General features: G+C 43.5%; 1 long non-coding RNA gene across 1 annotated transcript; it reads right to left on the reverse strand.

Moving 5' to 3' along the window:
• Positions 1-9,755: 9,755 nt before the first annotated feature.
• LOC148147974 (uncharacterized) lies at positions 9,756-13,277 on the reverse strand. Its single transcript, XR_015759425.1, has 2 exons — positions 12,671-13,277; positions 9,756-10,807 (listed from the first exon to the last, which is right to left on the reverse strand). It is a non-coding gene; the product is annotated as an uncharacterized LOC148147974 (long non-coding RNA).
• Positions 13,278-13,350: the final 73 nt, after the last annotated feature.

A 13,350-nucleotide genomic window follows, 5' to 3' on the forward strand; every position in this document is an offset into this window, starting at 1 on the left:
AAGAAATAAAGGTTCATATTTATAAAATCAGCGAGATTGAGTTGAGATTATTTGGCAGTATTTAGATGTATCATTCTAATGAATAAAAAAATCACTTTTGCCTGAAAGCTCGGGCTGCAACTTTTCCTTGCACACAGAATGGGAATTTCATGCCTTTCTTGTGTTTAAATGCTGAGTCTGTCAGTAAGGCACAAATGTAGGAATAGGTGGATAAACAAGACAAGCTGGACACTGATGTCCATATTTTTCAATTTAACTTGGTAAAGGCCCCAATTCCAGCAATTGGGCTCCAGAATCTGGTATAACCTAGCCAAGTTATTCTAGTAGTTACAGCACCGGCATCTACCCAACAATGTACTAAATTGTCCAGAGGGTGGTACGTGTATGGAATGAGCTGCCAGAAGAAGTGGTGGAGGCTGGTACAATTGCAACATTTAAAAGGCATTTGGATGGGTATATGAATAGGAAGGGTTTGGGGAGATATGGGCCGGGTGCTGGTAGGTAGGACTAGATTGGGTTGGGATATCTGGTTGGCATGGATGGGTTGGACCGAAGGGTCTGTTTCCATGCTGTATATTTCTATTACTCTATGTCCTGTACTTTAAAAAGTGAGACAAATCCAAGCCAGCCAATTACTGCCGTCAGTCAACACTTCATCATCAGTAAAGAGACGGAAGGTGTCATCAACAGTGCTATCAAGCAGCAATAACCTGCACTCAGTTTGGGATCCACCAAGGCCACTCAGTTCCTGACCTGATTACAGCCTTGGTTCAAACATGGACAAAAGAGCTGAATTTCAGAAGTGAGGTGAGAGTGACAGCCATTGACATCAAGGCTGCATTAGAATGTAGCATCAAGGAGTCCCAGCAAAACTAGAATCGGGGGCAAACCCTCTGTTGGTCAAAGTCATACCTGGCAAATAGGAAGTGGTCATGGTTGTTGGAGGTCAGTCATCTCCACTCCAGGACATCTCTGCAGGTATTCTTCAGGGTAGTGTCCCAGGCCCAACCACCTTCAGCTGCTTCATCAATGACCTTCCCTCCATAAGATGAGACATTGGGATGCTTGCTGATGATTGCACAATGTTGACGCCTCAGATACTGAAGCAGTAAGCAGTCCATGCTCAAATGCAACAAGACCTGGGACAATATCCAGGCTTAAACTGATGAGTGGCAAATAACATTCATGCCACACAAATGCCAGGCAATGACCATCTCCAGTGAGAGGAAATCTAACATCTCTCCTTGACATTCAATGGTGTTAACATCACAGAATCTCTCACTATCAAAATCTTGAGGGTTACTACTGAACAGAAATTCAGCTGGACTCACCACATAAATACAGTGACAAGATAAGCAGGGTAGAGGTTGGGGATACTGCAGCGAGTAACTCACCTCCTGACTCCCCAGAGCCTGTCCACCATCTAAAAGGTACAAGTCAGAAGTGTGATGGAATGCTCCCCATTTGTCTGGAAGGGTGCAGCTCCAACAACACTTAAGAAGCTTGACACCATCCAGGACAAAGCATTCCATTTGATAGGCACTACATCCACAAGTATCCACTCCCTCCACCACAAACACTCAGTAGCAGCAGTGTATACTAGCTACAAGATGCACTGCAGAAATTCACCAAAGATCTTTAGACACCACAACCGCCTCCATCTAGAAGGACAAGGGCAGCACGTACGTGGGAGGACTACCACGTGAAAGTTTCCCTCTAAGCCACTCACTATCCTGACTTGGAAATACATCACCATTCCTTCACTGGTTGAGTCAAAATGTTGGAACTCCCTCCTTAATGGCATTGTGGGTCAATCCACAGCAGGCAGACTGCAGCAGTTCAAAAAGGCAGTTCACCACCACCTTCTCAACAGTATTGAGTGATGGACAATGAATGCTGGCCAGCTAGCAATACCCAGATCCCATAAATGTGCCCCTCATGTCTTTTTTTAAATCTCTCTCCTCTCAACTTAAAAATATGCCCCCTAGTTTTGAAATCCCCCATCTATACTTCTCATTATTTTATAAACTTCTGTAAGGTTGCCTCTCAAACTCCCCCGCACCAGGAAGTAAGTCCCAGCCTTTCCAGACTCTCTTCATAACTCAAACTTTCCATACCCGGCAGCATCCTTGTGAATCTCTTCTGAACCCTCTCCAGCGTAACAGTATCTTTCCTATCACTGGGCGACCAGAACTGGACACAGTATTCAAGAACAGGCTTCACCAATATCCTGTACAACCTCAACATGACTTCCCAACTCCAATACTCAAAGGACTGAACAATGAAAGCAAGCATGCCAAATGCCTTTTTAACCTGTCTATATGTGACACAAACTTCAAAGAATTATTTTCCTGAACATAGATCCCTCTGTTCTACAAAACTATCCAAGCCCCACCATTAATTGTATAAGCTGAAAATGTGTTGCTGGAAAAGCGCAGCAGATCAGGCAGCATCCAGGGAACAGGAGAATCGACGTTTCGGGCATAAGCCCTTCTTCAGGAATCCTGATTCCTGAAGAAGGGCTTATGCCCGAAACGTCGATTCTCCTGTTCCCTGGATGCTGCCTGACCTGCTGCGCTTTTCCAGCAACACATTTTCAGCTCTGATCTCCAGCATCTGCAGACCTCACTTTCTCCTCATTAATTGTATAAGCCCTACCCTTGTTTGTTGTACCAAAGTGCAATATTTCACATCTGCCATTTTTCAACCCATTGACCCATTTGATCAAAATTCCTTTGTAATCTTAGAAAATCTTCTTCTACAATGTCATTAATTTTGGTGTCGTCCCCAAACTTCTGCATTCTTATTAAAATCATTTACATAAATGACAAACAAAACAGGACCCAGAACCAATCCCTGTGGAATATCACTGGTGACAGGCCTCCAGTCCCAAAAGCAACCCTCCACCATTACTTTTTTTTTTCTTTTTTTTTAATTTAACCCCCACACTACCACCTAAGTGCGGTAGCGCTTATTTTATCCCCAGCACCCATGGTGTGTGTGTGTGTGTGTGCAGGTGTGAGACACAGTGAAAGACACAAAGTGCGTGAATCTTTATTCAATTTCCACCACCAGGAAGATAGGAAAACACCCGGGTGGCCAGTGACAAACACTGCCCTTCACATCAAGGGACAGTGCTGTGTGATCAAAACAGTGAAGGGGAGGGTAGGGACTAAATCAAAATAGAATTGGAGGGAGAAATGATGCACTCCACTCCCTGCGGCGCCCACCTCTCCCTGAACAACTCCAGGGTGTTGGTGGACACCGCGTGCTCCTTCTCCAAGGACACCCGGGCTCTAACGTAACCGTGGAAGAGGGGCAGGCAGTCGGCCCTAACGACCCCCTCCACGGCCTGCTGCCTGGACCTGTTAATGGCCAGTTTGGCCAGGCCCAGGAGCAGACCCACGAGGAGGTCTTCAGACCTGCCCTCCCTCCTCCGTACCGGGTGCCCAAAGATCAGGAGCGTGGGACTGAAGTGCAGCCAAAAACAGAGGAGAAGGTTTTTCAGAAAATCAAAAAGGGAGTGCAAACGCCCACACCCAATATATACGTGGTCCACGGACTCCACAGCGCCACAGAACAAGCAGTTGGGCTGGGAGTCCGTGAACCACCGCAATCTGCGGTTGCAGGGGACTGCTGCGTGCAGCACCCTCCACCCCAGATCCCCGAGAGAAAGGGGGAGGACTCCTGCGTAGAGAGCCCTCCACTGGGGATCCCCACCGCCCGGTGGCAAATGGGCACGCCAAGGCGTGTCCGGACGGTGGACGAGGGAGAAGAGGTGGACGGTGTGCAGCAGCAGTCTATATAGGGCCCTCCTTTTCACATCCCTAAATGAAACACCCTCCACCATTACTCTCTGTCTTCTGCCATTAAGCCAATTATATATCCAATTGACAAGCTCACCTTGATCTCATGTGATCTAACTTTACTAATTAGTCTATCAAGCGAAACCTTGTCAAAGGCTTTACTAAAGGCATGATTTTTTTTTAAAAACTGAGCATCTGTGAGCACCCAAGTATTGCCCTTTTTAGTTCACTATTGCAAGCACTTACAGCCTTGATGTTGTTTCCACTGTAAAATCCAGATACTTCAAGGTAATTCTGAGTGCAACTGCATGCAAGAACTGAAATCTCCAACTCTGTGTTGGCAAGAATGTTTCAAGAAGTCTTGAATATATTTACAAAAATTAAGTGAGTGCTTCATATCAGTGATCAGACCCAGATTGGTCCTGCAATCCAGTGGCTCTATCAGAAACTGCAATGATAAATTAGATTAGATTCCCGACAGTGTGGAAACAGGCCCTTTGGCCCAACAAATCCACCCAGACCCATTCCGCTACATTTACCCCTGACTAATGCACCTAACACTGGGGAATTTAACATGGCCAATTCACCTGACCTGCACGTCTTTGGACTGCAGGAGGAAACAGGAGCACCCGGAGGAAACCCACGCAGACACGGGGAGAATGTGCAAACTCCACACAGACAGTTGCCCGAGGCAGGAATTGAACCCGAGTTCCTGGTGCTGTGAGGCAGCAGTGCTAACCACTGAGCCACCGTGCCACCCAAAAAGATCTCATATTGATTATAGTTTCAGTCTCTGGTTTATCAGCTTTAAAAGAATCCCTTTATGTTCCTCATTTTGAACCACCCGAGTGCAGAGTACTGCTCAATGCACTATACCTTATACACTGTTCCCCTTATAGTATACCTCCTATACGTTTGGGCCTAGTAAACACAAGGAAGCTGATTAAATAAAAACAAATAAAAGTTCAGATTCTATCCCTGTCAGAACTTTACTTACCTGACTGCAGAGAGGTTAGATGCATGCTTACAGAAACTAAGATTATGGACCCTCAAAGACATTTAAGTGCCCCACTAGATTGATGCAGGATTCAGAGGTCATTACCCAGTGCAGAAACTAGATTCTCGCTGGACCACTTTCCAGATATTGCTTGCAGTGGCTGCTCTCTCGAGCATCGGGGTTCCCATTTTCACCATAAGTTTAGCCAGTGGCCTTCATTGCCATGTGGTCCACTTCCACGGTAGTTAACAGGGTGTCCGCCACTTTGAAGTTCTTGATGTCTTATTCCAACATTATTACCAGGCTAATTCACCAGCAACAATGGCATGGGAAATACATGGTACTGAATTATAGTTTAACAGGGTACCCATATCTTGGGATTGAATCTCACTTCTGGTTATTTTATCAGGGCATGCTTTTACTTAGAACATGCCATATTGACTAAAATATATCTTAAAACATTGCTATAGATTTGATTTTTCTTTTAAAAAATGCATTGTTTTATTTGCTACAATTGTTCAGGTTTCATGAGGCCACTTCTAGAATACTGTATGAGATTTTGGTTACCAAAGGAAAGATATATTATATTTGCATTGGAGGCATTAGAGTGAAGATTCACAAGATTGGTTGCTGGAACGAGAAGATTACTCTATAATGAAAGGCTGTATAAATTATGCTATGTTCTCTAGTGTTTAGGAAAATGACAGCTGATCTCAATGAAACATGCAAAATTAAGAAAGGACTTGACTGGATAGATATTGAGGCATTGTATCCCCTGGTTGGGCCACTTAGATCAAGGGAGGCACAGGATAAAGGAGACAGGGAAGAGGAGAAATGTCTTCATACAAATGGTTTTGAATATTTGGAATTTTCTAGCTCAGAGGATTCTGAGAAAGATTGGCTGCCTCTCTCCCTCGACACTTTGTCACTCAGATTGTTGTCGACTGACCTGTTTGAGTTTCCATGTATTTTAGCTTTGTATGATGAAATGAATCACATGAGTCTTGTGTTCAGGTAGAAATACCAATAGCAATTTGGATTCTAACACCATTCTATATGGAAATTAAAGACTGTTTAATTTATGTCTATTTATAAAACGTGACATTCCTAATACCTCCCTGTGAGATGCAAATGATCTATCCACCATCAGCATCACTGCTGTGGTCATTGTTTTAGGTGTAATGTCTTGCACCTTACTCCCAGTAATGAATCTGGACCATCTAAAGGTTGTTCTCACGTGATATTCTTCATTTCTCCATTTTATCTTAAATAAACGAAACATTTTCAACTCATGACAATCATACAAATTTCATTTGTAATATAGTCCACTCAAATAGAACTGGTGACTGGATCAAAAGGTCTGGTCCATAGTAACAACTGGATAATTGCAATCAATCTGAAGGGCTTAGTGATAAAAAGTAGAAAATAAATCAATGATCAATGCTTTGCTGCAGAAACAGAAAATGCTGAGGAAACTCAACAGGTCTGGCATATATGCTGAAGTCATATTACACTTGGAGTTTTAACTCTGTTTTTCTCTCTCTCCACAGATAGTAGCCACCCTGCTGATTTGCTCCAGCATCCATAATATTTTTGTTCGAGTCAATTCCTTGCTTTTATAGTAAGGATAAATTTGTTGCATCAGTAGAGTTGGTGAAAGCAAAATGTTTATTTTCAGTAAATAGTGTGCAACTATCATAAAGTGCAGTTGGGTGTGTGAGGATAACACTGCCTCCCCTTTTGGAGATAAGAACCCCATTTAAGAGGTGCTAGGCACTCTTAGTATTACAAATGCTTAAAAGTGGATACATCCTCAGGACCTGATCAGGTGTACCCTAGAGCTCTGTAGGAAGACCAGTGAGCCTGACATAGGTGATGGGCAAGTTGTTGGAGGGAATCCTGAGGGACAGGATTTACATGTATTTGGAAAGGCAAGGACTGATTAGGGATAGTCAGCATGGCTTTATGCAAAGGAAATCATGTCTCACAAACTTGATTGAGTTTTGAAGAAATAAAATGGAGGATTGATGAGGGCAGGGGGTAGATGTGATCGAGATGGACTTCAAAAAGGCATTCGAGAAGGTTCCTCATGGAGACTGGTTAGCAAGGTTAGATCTCATGGACTACAGGGAGAACTAGCCAGTTGGATAGAGAACTAGCTTGAAGATAGAAGACAGAGGGTGGTGGTGGAGGGTTGCTTTTCAGACTAGAGGCCTGGGACCAGTGGTGTGGTTAGGTTAGGTTAGGATATCTTGTCAACATGGATAGGTCCACTATTTTTCATTATTTATATAAATGATTTGGATGTGAACATAGGAGGTATAGTTAGTAAGTTTGCAGATGACACCAAAATTGGGGGTGTAGTGACAGCGAAGAAGGTTACCTCTGATTACAATGGGATCGATAAGATGGGCCAATGAACTGAGGGGTGGCAGATGGAGTTTAATTTAGATAAATGTGAAATGATGCATTTTGGAAAAGCAAATCATAGCAGGATTTATACACTTAATGGCGAGGTCCTAGGGAGTGTTGCTGAACAAAACAACCTTGGAGTGCAAGTTCATAGTTTCTTGAAAGTAGAGTCACAGGTAGATAGGATAGTGAAGAAGGCATTTGGCATGCTTTCCTTTATTGGTCAGAGAATTGAGTGCAGGAGTTGGGAGGTCATGTTGCAGCTGTACAGGACATTGGTTAAGCCAGTTTTGGAATATTGCGTGCAATTCTGGTCTCCTTCCTATCGGAAAGATGTTGTGAAACTTGAAAGGGTTCAGAAAAGATGTTGCCAGGGTTGGAGGATTTGAGCTATAGGGAGAGGCTGAATAGGCTGGGGCTATTTTCCCTGGAGCGTTGGAGGTTGAGGGGTGACCTTATTAAGGTTTATAAGATCATGACGGGTATGGATAGGATAAATAGACAAGGTATTTTCCTTGGGGTGGGTGTCCAGAACTAGAAGGCATAGATTTAGGGTGAAAGGAGAAAGATATAAAAGGGACCTAAGGGGCAACTTTTTCACGCAGAGAGTGGCGAGTGTATGGAATGAGCTGCCAGAGGCTGGTACAATTACAGCATTTAAAAGGCATCTGGATGGGTATATGAATAAGAAGGGTTTAGAACAAGTGCTGGTAGATTGGACTAGATTAGGTTAGGATATCTTGTCAACATGGATGAGTTGGACTGAAGTGTCTGTTTCCGTGCTGTACATCTCGATGGCTCATACATGACTCAAGTGCGGCCCATACCTCTTACTGCATTTTCTGCTCTGTCAGGAAATGAACCAGGTCCATGGGGATATTATATACAAATTTGAAGACAAAGAGAAAAGATGTGCCAAACATTGTTCATGTCACTTCCATATACGGCTATGTATGGCACTACGAGATTTTTAAAACTTTTAAAAGTTTTATCTGTCCCCCTGTTGCGAAGGATAGATCTGGCTACAAGCTACAGATTACGTGGTTCATTTAGACTGTGTTGTAACACCAATCCCTCATGCAGAATCTTCTACAGAGAAATCCTTGGACCACAAGTCCACCTAGCAGAGGTGCATTCATTACAACCATTAGGCCCTGCTGAATAGAGGGGTGGTGAATTCTGTCAGAAGGTTCCTTCAACACACTATCAAAGCCATTTGACAGAATGTTCTTGATTGCAAGCTCTGGTGATGAGGCAAAGTTTGATCATGACAAGGGTCCTCTACATCAGGTCCATCCTGCATGCCCAGAGTTCTCAACACCTTTGCAAGTTCTCTTAAGCTAGCTGTGATGGGAAAAGTCCATTGGCCACCTTCTCGTGCCAGGTGCCTTCCATATGTGGGTCTGTAAAGATATCCAGTGGATTTTGTTGAGATTCAGCCCAGACAACTTTGTGATGTAAGACTCTTTTCTATGGAGTATACCCAGAGATAAACATTAACTGCAACTGAAAGACCTTCAACAGTCTTTGGTCTGAATCTCAGACTCTCTGCAGGGTGGAAGCAGGACATTTGGCTCATCAACCCCACACTGCCCCTCCGAAAAGCATCCCTCCACACCCACGCCCCTGTTCTATCCCTATAAACCCTGCATTTCCCCATGGCGAATCCACCCAACCTGTACATCTTTGGACAGTGGGAGAAAACTGGACCAGCCAGAGGAAACTAACGCAGACACATGAAGAATGGCTCTGTGCAGTTTGCACAAGCACCAAAGGCTAGAATTGAATCCAGGTCCCTCATGCTGTGAGGTAGCAGTGCTAACGACTGAGCCAACAGAAACACATTAATCTTCCATCACAAAGAGTTGTCTAAATGTTGCAAAATTGGTATATTCAAAGATCCTGGATTATGCATTGAGTGATAGAATAGCTGAGACAACTCCAAACTCTTCTGAATAGAAAACTTAGACCGCTGGATTTCAAACAAAACTGATGTTCGAAGCACTATGAGGTATTATGAAATCTTGTGTGTAGTAGCGAGAGAAGTGATGTAGGGTGGCAGAGCTACAGGAATTGATCTGAATAATTGATGAGAGGAAACAGATTGTGAGAAGCCATAAAATGTCATAATGAAACCTATGCCCTATAGTATCCAGGTCATCAGGGTGATGTTACTCCTGCCACATACAGCCAGGCATTCCTGGTTGGCAATGTTTGACTTTCTCTCACTGGTTTGCGGAACAGTTCCCAGTTAGTACTCAATCCCACAGGCATTGAGAGAGTACCTGAACATGTACTCTAGTTGTCCTAGATAACAGCTCAACACCCCTTCCCAAAGGTGATCACTTTGCTGGTCACTCCCACATCTCACTACCAAATGCAGGAACATCACTTGCAGAAAATCTGGGATCAGCCATGCTTCTATTTGGAACCTCTTTGTGGAGAAAATAAACTGATCAAATCAAACGCAACCTTCACCTTCAGTGAATGTGAAACAGAAGTTTAAAAAGTGCTTTTGAACAGTAGCCTGCAACGTCCAATGGATTTTATAAAAACATTTATTGAAAAATTCTTTACAAAATTAAAAAGTTACAGAAACATGAAAATATAGCATCATAACATCAAGAACAACAAACAATAAACAAAATACTATACTACTCTACAAAAGAAATCAAAACTACACTTACTACAAATCAATCAATAAATAAATAAATAATGCCACTCAGTGTAATAAGATCATAGCTCTCAACCTTTGAGAGCATCAATTGTTGAACCCACATTTGTTCAAAATTCCTCCTCTCATGGCCCCAGGTTTATCAGACCAACCATCATGGCTAGTCAAAAACCATAATCAAAATGGTGGACAGATTTGCTTCCAAGTAATTCAAAAAGGGTTGCCACACCTTGTAAAAGTGGTCTGTTTTCTGGTGCACCATATTTTTAAGAAAGTCTAAAGGAACGTGTTCCATAATTTACTTACGCCACCTTGACAAACCCAGGGGGTTCTCTGATACCCAGCACATCAGAATATTCTTACTCACACAAAAAGTGAGAGCGTTAAAAAGCTTTTTCCACACGTACATCTAAGGGAGGTAAATTAGGCAAACCCAGGAGCAAAGAGACCGGGTCCACCTTGGCTGCAGTCCACAAGACCTTCTTTATTACTCCTGTCACAGTGCTCCAATATGCACGGAGGCTGTGGCAGGGCCACAAACAATGAGTGAAGGTACCCGTATTTATTTTACATTTGGGGCACATTGAAGATGCTCCCTGCTTAAATTTCGCAAGTCGATCTGAGGCCAGATGAGCCCGATGAAGAATCTTTAACTGCATAGCATGGGTCCTGTTACATATAGAAATCCTCTTCACATTCTCACGAATGTCCTCCCTTGTTTCCAAAGTGATCTCAACTCCTGACTCTCTCTCTGAGACCTCACGTAGATGCTCGATGTCACCTGAGGAATCTCCCCTCCCAACAAATGATAGAGAATACTCACTGAAAGTGTGCTCCTAGCCTGAAGCACCCTCTTTTCCATATCCGATCTTGAACACTCAGTCAAGAGTGTGGTCTCCATTCAATGAAACCACTAATCTGAAAGAAATGGAAGAGGTCCCTACTTGACAATCCATATTTCTGAGTTATTTGATCAAACAACATCAACATTTCACCCTCAAACAGATCACCCAAACAAGAGACTCCCCTATCCGCCCAAAGTTTAAACCTAGGATCCATTGACCCTGGTCGGAAACCCGGCATGCCAACAATGGGAATAAGAAAAGATGTTTTAGACAAATTACCATCTATCTGCCTCATTGCCCACCATGTTTTGACCGTGTTCATAACTATTGGATTACGTCAATGTTCCGCAACTGTCCTCATTTTGTCTAAAAACAGGTTGATAAGAAGACACTTCATCTGGGAGGCCTCAATGTCCAACTATGTCAACGCCGAGTCCCCATAAGCCCAGTCACTTATAAAAGATAGGAGGGAGCTCAGCTGATATCGTCTAATGTCCGGGAAGTCCACTCCCCCCCAATATCTGGGGCAATTGCAGTTTCGCAACTTTAATAATTGGCCGCTTATTACGCCAAATAAAAGAACTAGTGGGCGGCACGGTGGCCCAGTGGTTAGCACTGCTGCCTCATAGCACCAGAGACCTGGGTTCAATTCCCGCCTCAGGCGACTGACTGTGTGAAGTTTGCACGTTTTCCCCGTGTCTGCGTGGGTTTCCTCCGGGTGCTCTGGATTCCTCCCACAGTCCAAAGATGTGCAGGTCAGGTGAATTGGCCATACTAAATTGCCCATAGTGTTAGGTAAGGGGTATGGGTGGGTTGCGCTTCGGCGGGTCGGTGTGGACTTGTTGGGCCAAAGGGCCTGTTTCCTCACTGTAATCTAATCTAATCTAAAAAAAACTAAACCAGTCATTCAATTTCCAAAATGTTTGCCTAGGAAAGAACAATGGAAGCATCCGCAAAGGGTAAAATAAGCGAGGAAGAACATTCATTTTGATAAGAGTGACTCGACTCAACCATGATATTGGAAGGGCACCCCATCGTTGAAGGTCTTGCTCAATCTTGTCAAACAAATGAACAAAATTAGCCTTGAATAACTGATCAAAGCTAGGGATAACAGAGAGGCCCATGTAAAGAAAACCTCCCCTGTGCACTTAAAGGGGAACCTACCTTCACGCCTGGTATTCCACTAATACACCCCCCTCCCCCCTCAAAAGGCATAGCCTCCGACTTTGAAAAATTGACCTTATAGCCTGAGAAATAACCAAATGAATTAATACACTGTATCAAACGGGGCACCGAGACTGCCGGACTCGAGAGAAAAATAAGAACATCACCTGCATATAGTATAATCTTATCCACCTTTGGGGAAGCTATATTAGGGTCCTAACTAATGGCTTCTGCCAACGGCTCAATCACGAATGTGAAAAGCAAAAGTGTCGACTGCCCCGAACAAATGTTAAAATTATCAAATCACTGCCAGAGGATCACTGTAAAGGACCCTTACCCATCTAGTAAACACTTCAGGCCAAACTGCTCCAGAGTATAAAAAAGATACAGCCATTCCACCCATCAAATGCCTTCTATGTCCAAAGAGACCACCAACCCTTGAACCCATCGCTGTTGGCACACTTGAATCATGTTAAGCAACTTCCTAACATTATTAGAGGATCTGTGACCCTTTATAAAGCCCATCTGATCTTCTTTAACAAGAGGGCAACATCCTTCCCAACCTCAATGACAAAGTCTTAGACAAAATTTTACAATCAGAATTTAAGAGCGAGATAGGTCTATAAGAAGCACAGTCCACCAGTGCCTTCCCTTTCTTGAGGATAAGAGATCTTAGCCTCTCTCAATGATAGCAGGAGGCAATCACATGAATAGTCATACATGTCTAGCATGAGCCCTGACAATATGTTTACAAATTATTTATAAAACTCACCGGGAAGACGTCATGGTCGGGTGCCTTTTCGCTCTGAAGTTGCCTCACCGCGCCCCCTATCTCTTATGCTGTTAATGGAGCATTAAAGGAGAGACATCTGCTCGGCAGACACCCCAGGAAGATCCAGGATCCTAAAAAAAAGACTCCATTTTATCCTGTCTATCCTCACAACATTCAGACTGATACAGTTCAAAATAGAACCTCTGAAACACTGCATTGATCTTTTTAACATTACAAGTAAGAGTCCCTTTCCCTTCCCTAATTGAAGCAAAAGATTGGTAGGCATTCTTCTTCCAAACCAGATATGCCAAATATTTACCTGGCCTATCACCATTCTCAAACAACCTCTACTTCATAAAGTTCTTTCCTGGCTGCATGCGTAAGCATGAAGTTTAAGGCGGATCAAAAGGCTGTGATCTGTTGCAGCTTAGTCACTAACAGTCTACATAATATGCCGTCTCAGCTGCCTTCAATCATGCCTTGAGCAGATGTTGCTGCTCTCCGTTCCATCACTTCTGACTGGCAGAGTATAGGATAATTATCCCTCTTGGATAGGCCTTTGTAGTCTTCCAAAGAATGAACGGATTTCTAGCTTATACCCGTTTGGTGCCCAAAAATGCTTCAAATTCCCCATAGCTACCATCCCACCCTGCCCACCCCCCACTCTTAGTGTTACAGGA

Source organism: Chiloscyllium plagiosum, unplaced genomic scaffold, assembly GCF_037043375.1.
Source record: "Chiloscyllium plagiosum isolate Xiang-an unplaced genomic scaffold, Cpla_swu_hap1 HiC_scaffold_14, whole genome shotgun sequence".
In the NCBI taxonomy this organism is placed as follows: Eukaryota; Metazoa; Chordata; class Chondrichthyes; order Orectolobiformes; family Hemiscylliidae; genus Chiloscyllium; species Chiloscyllium plagiosum.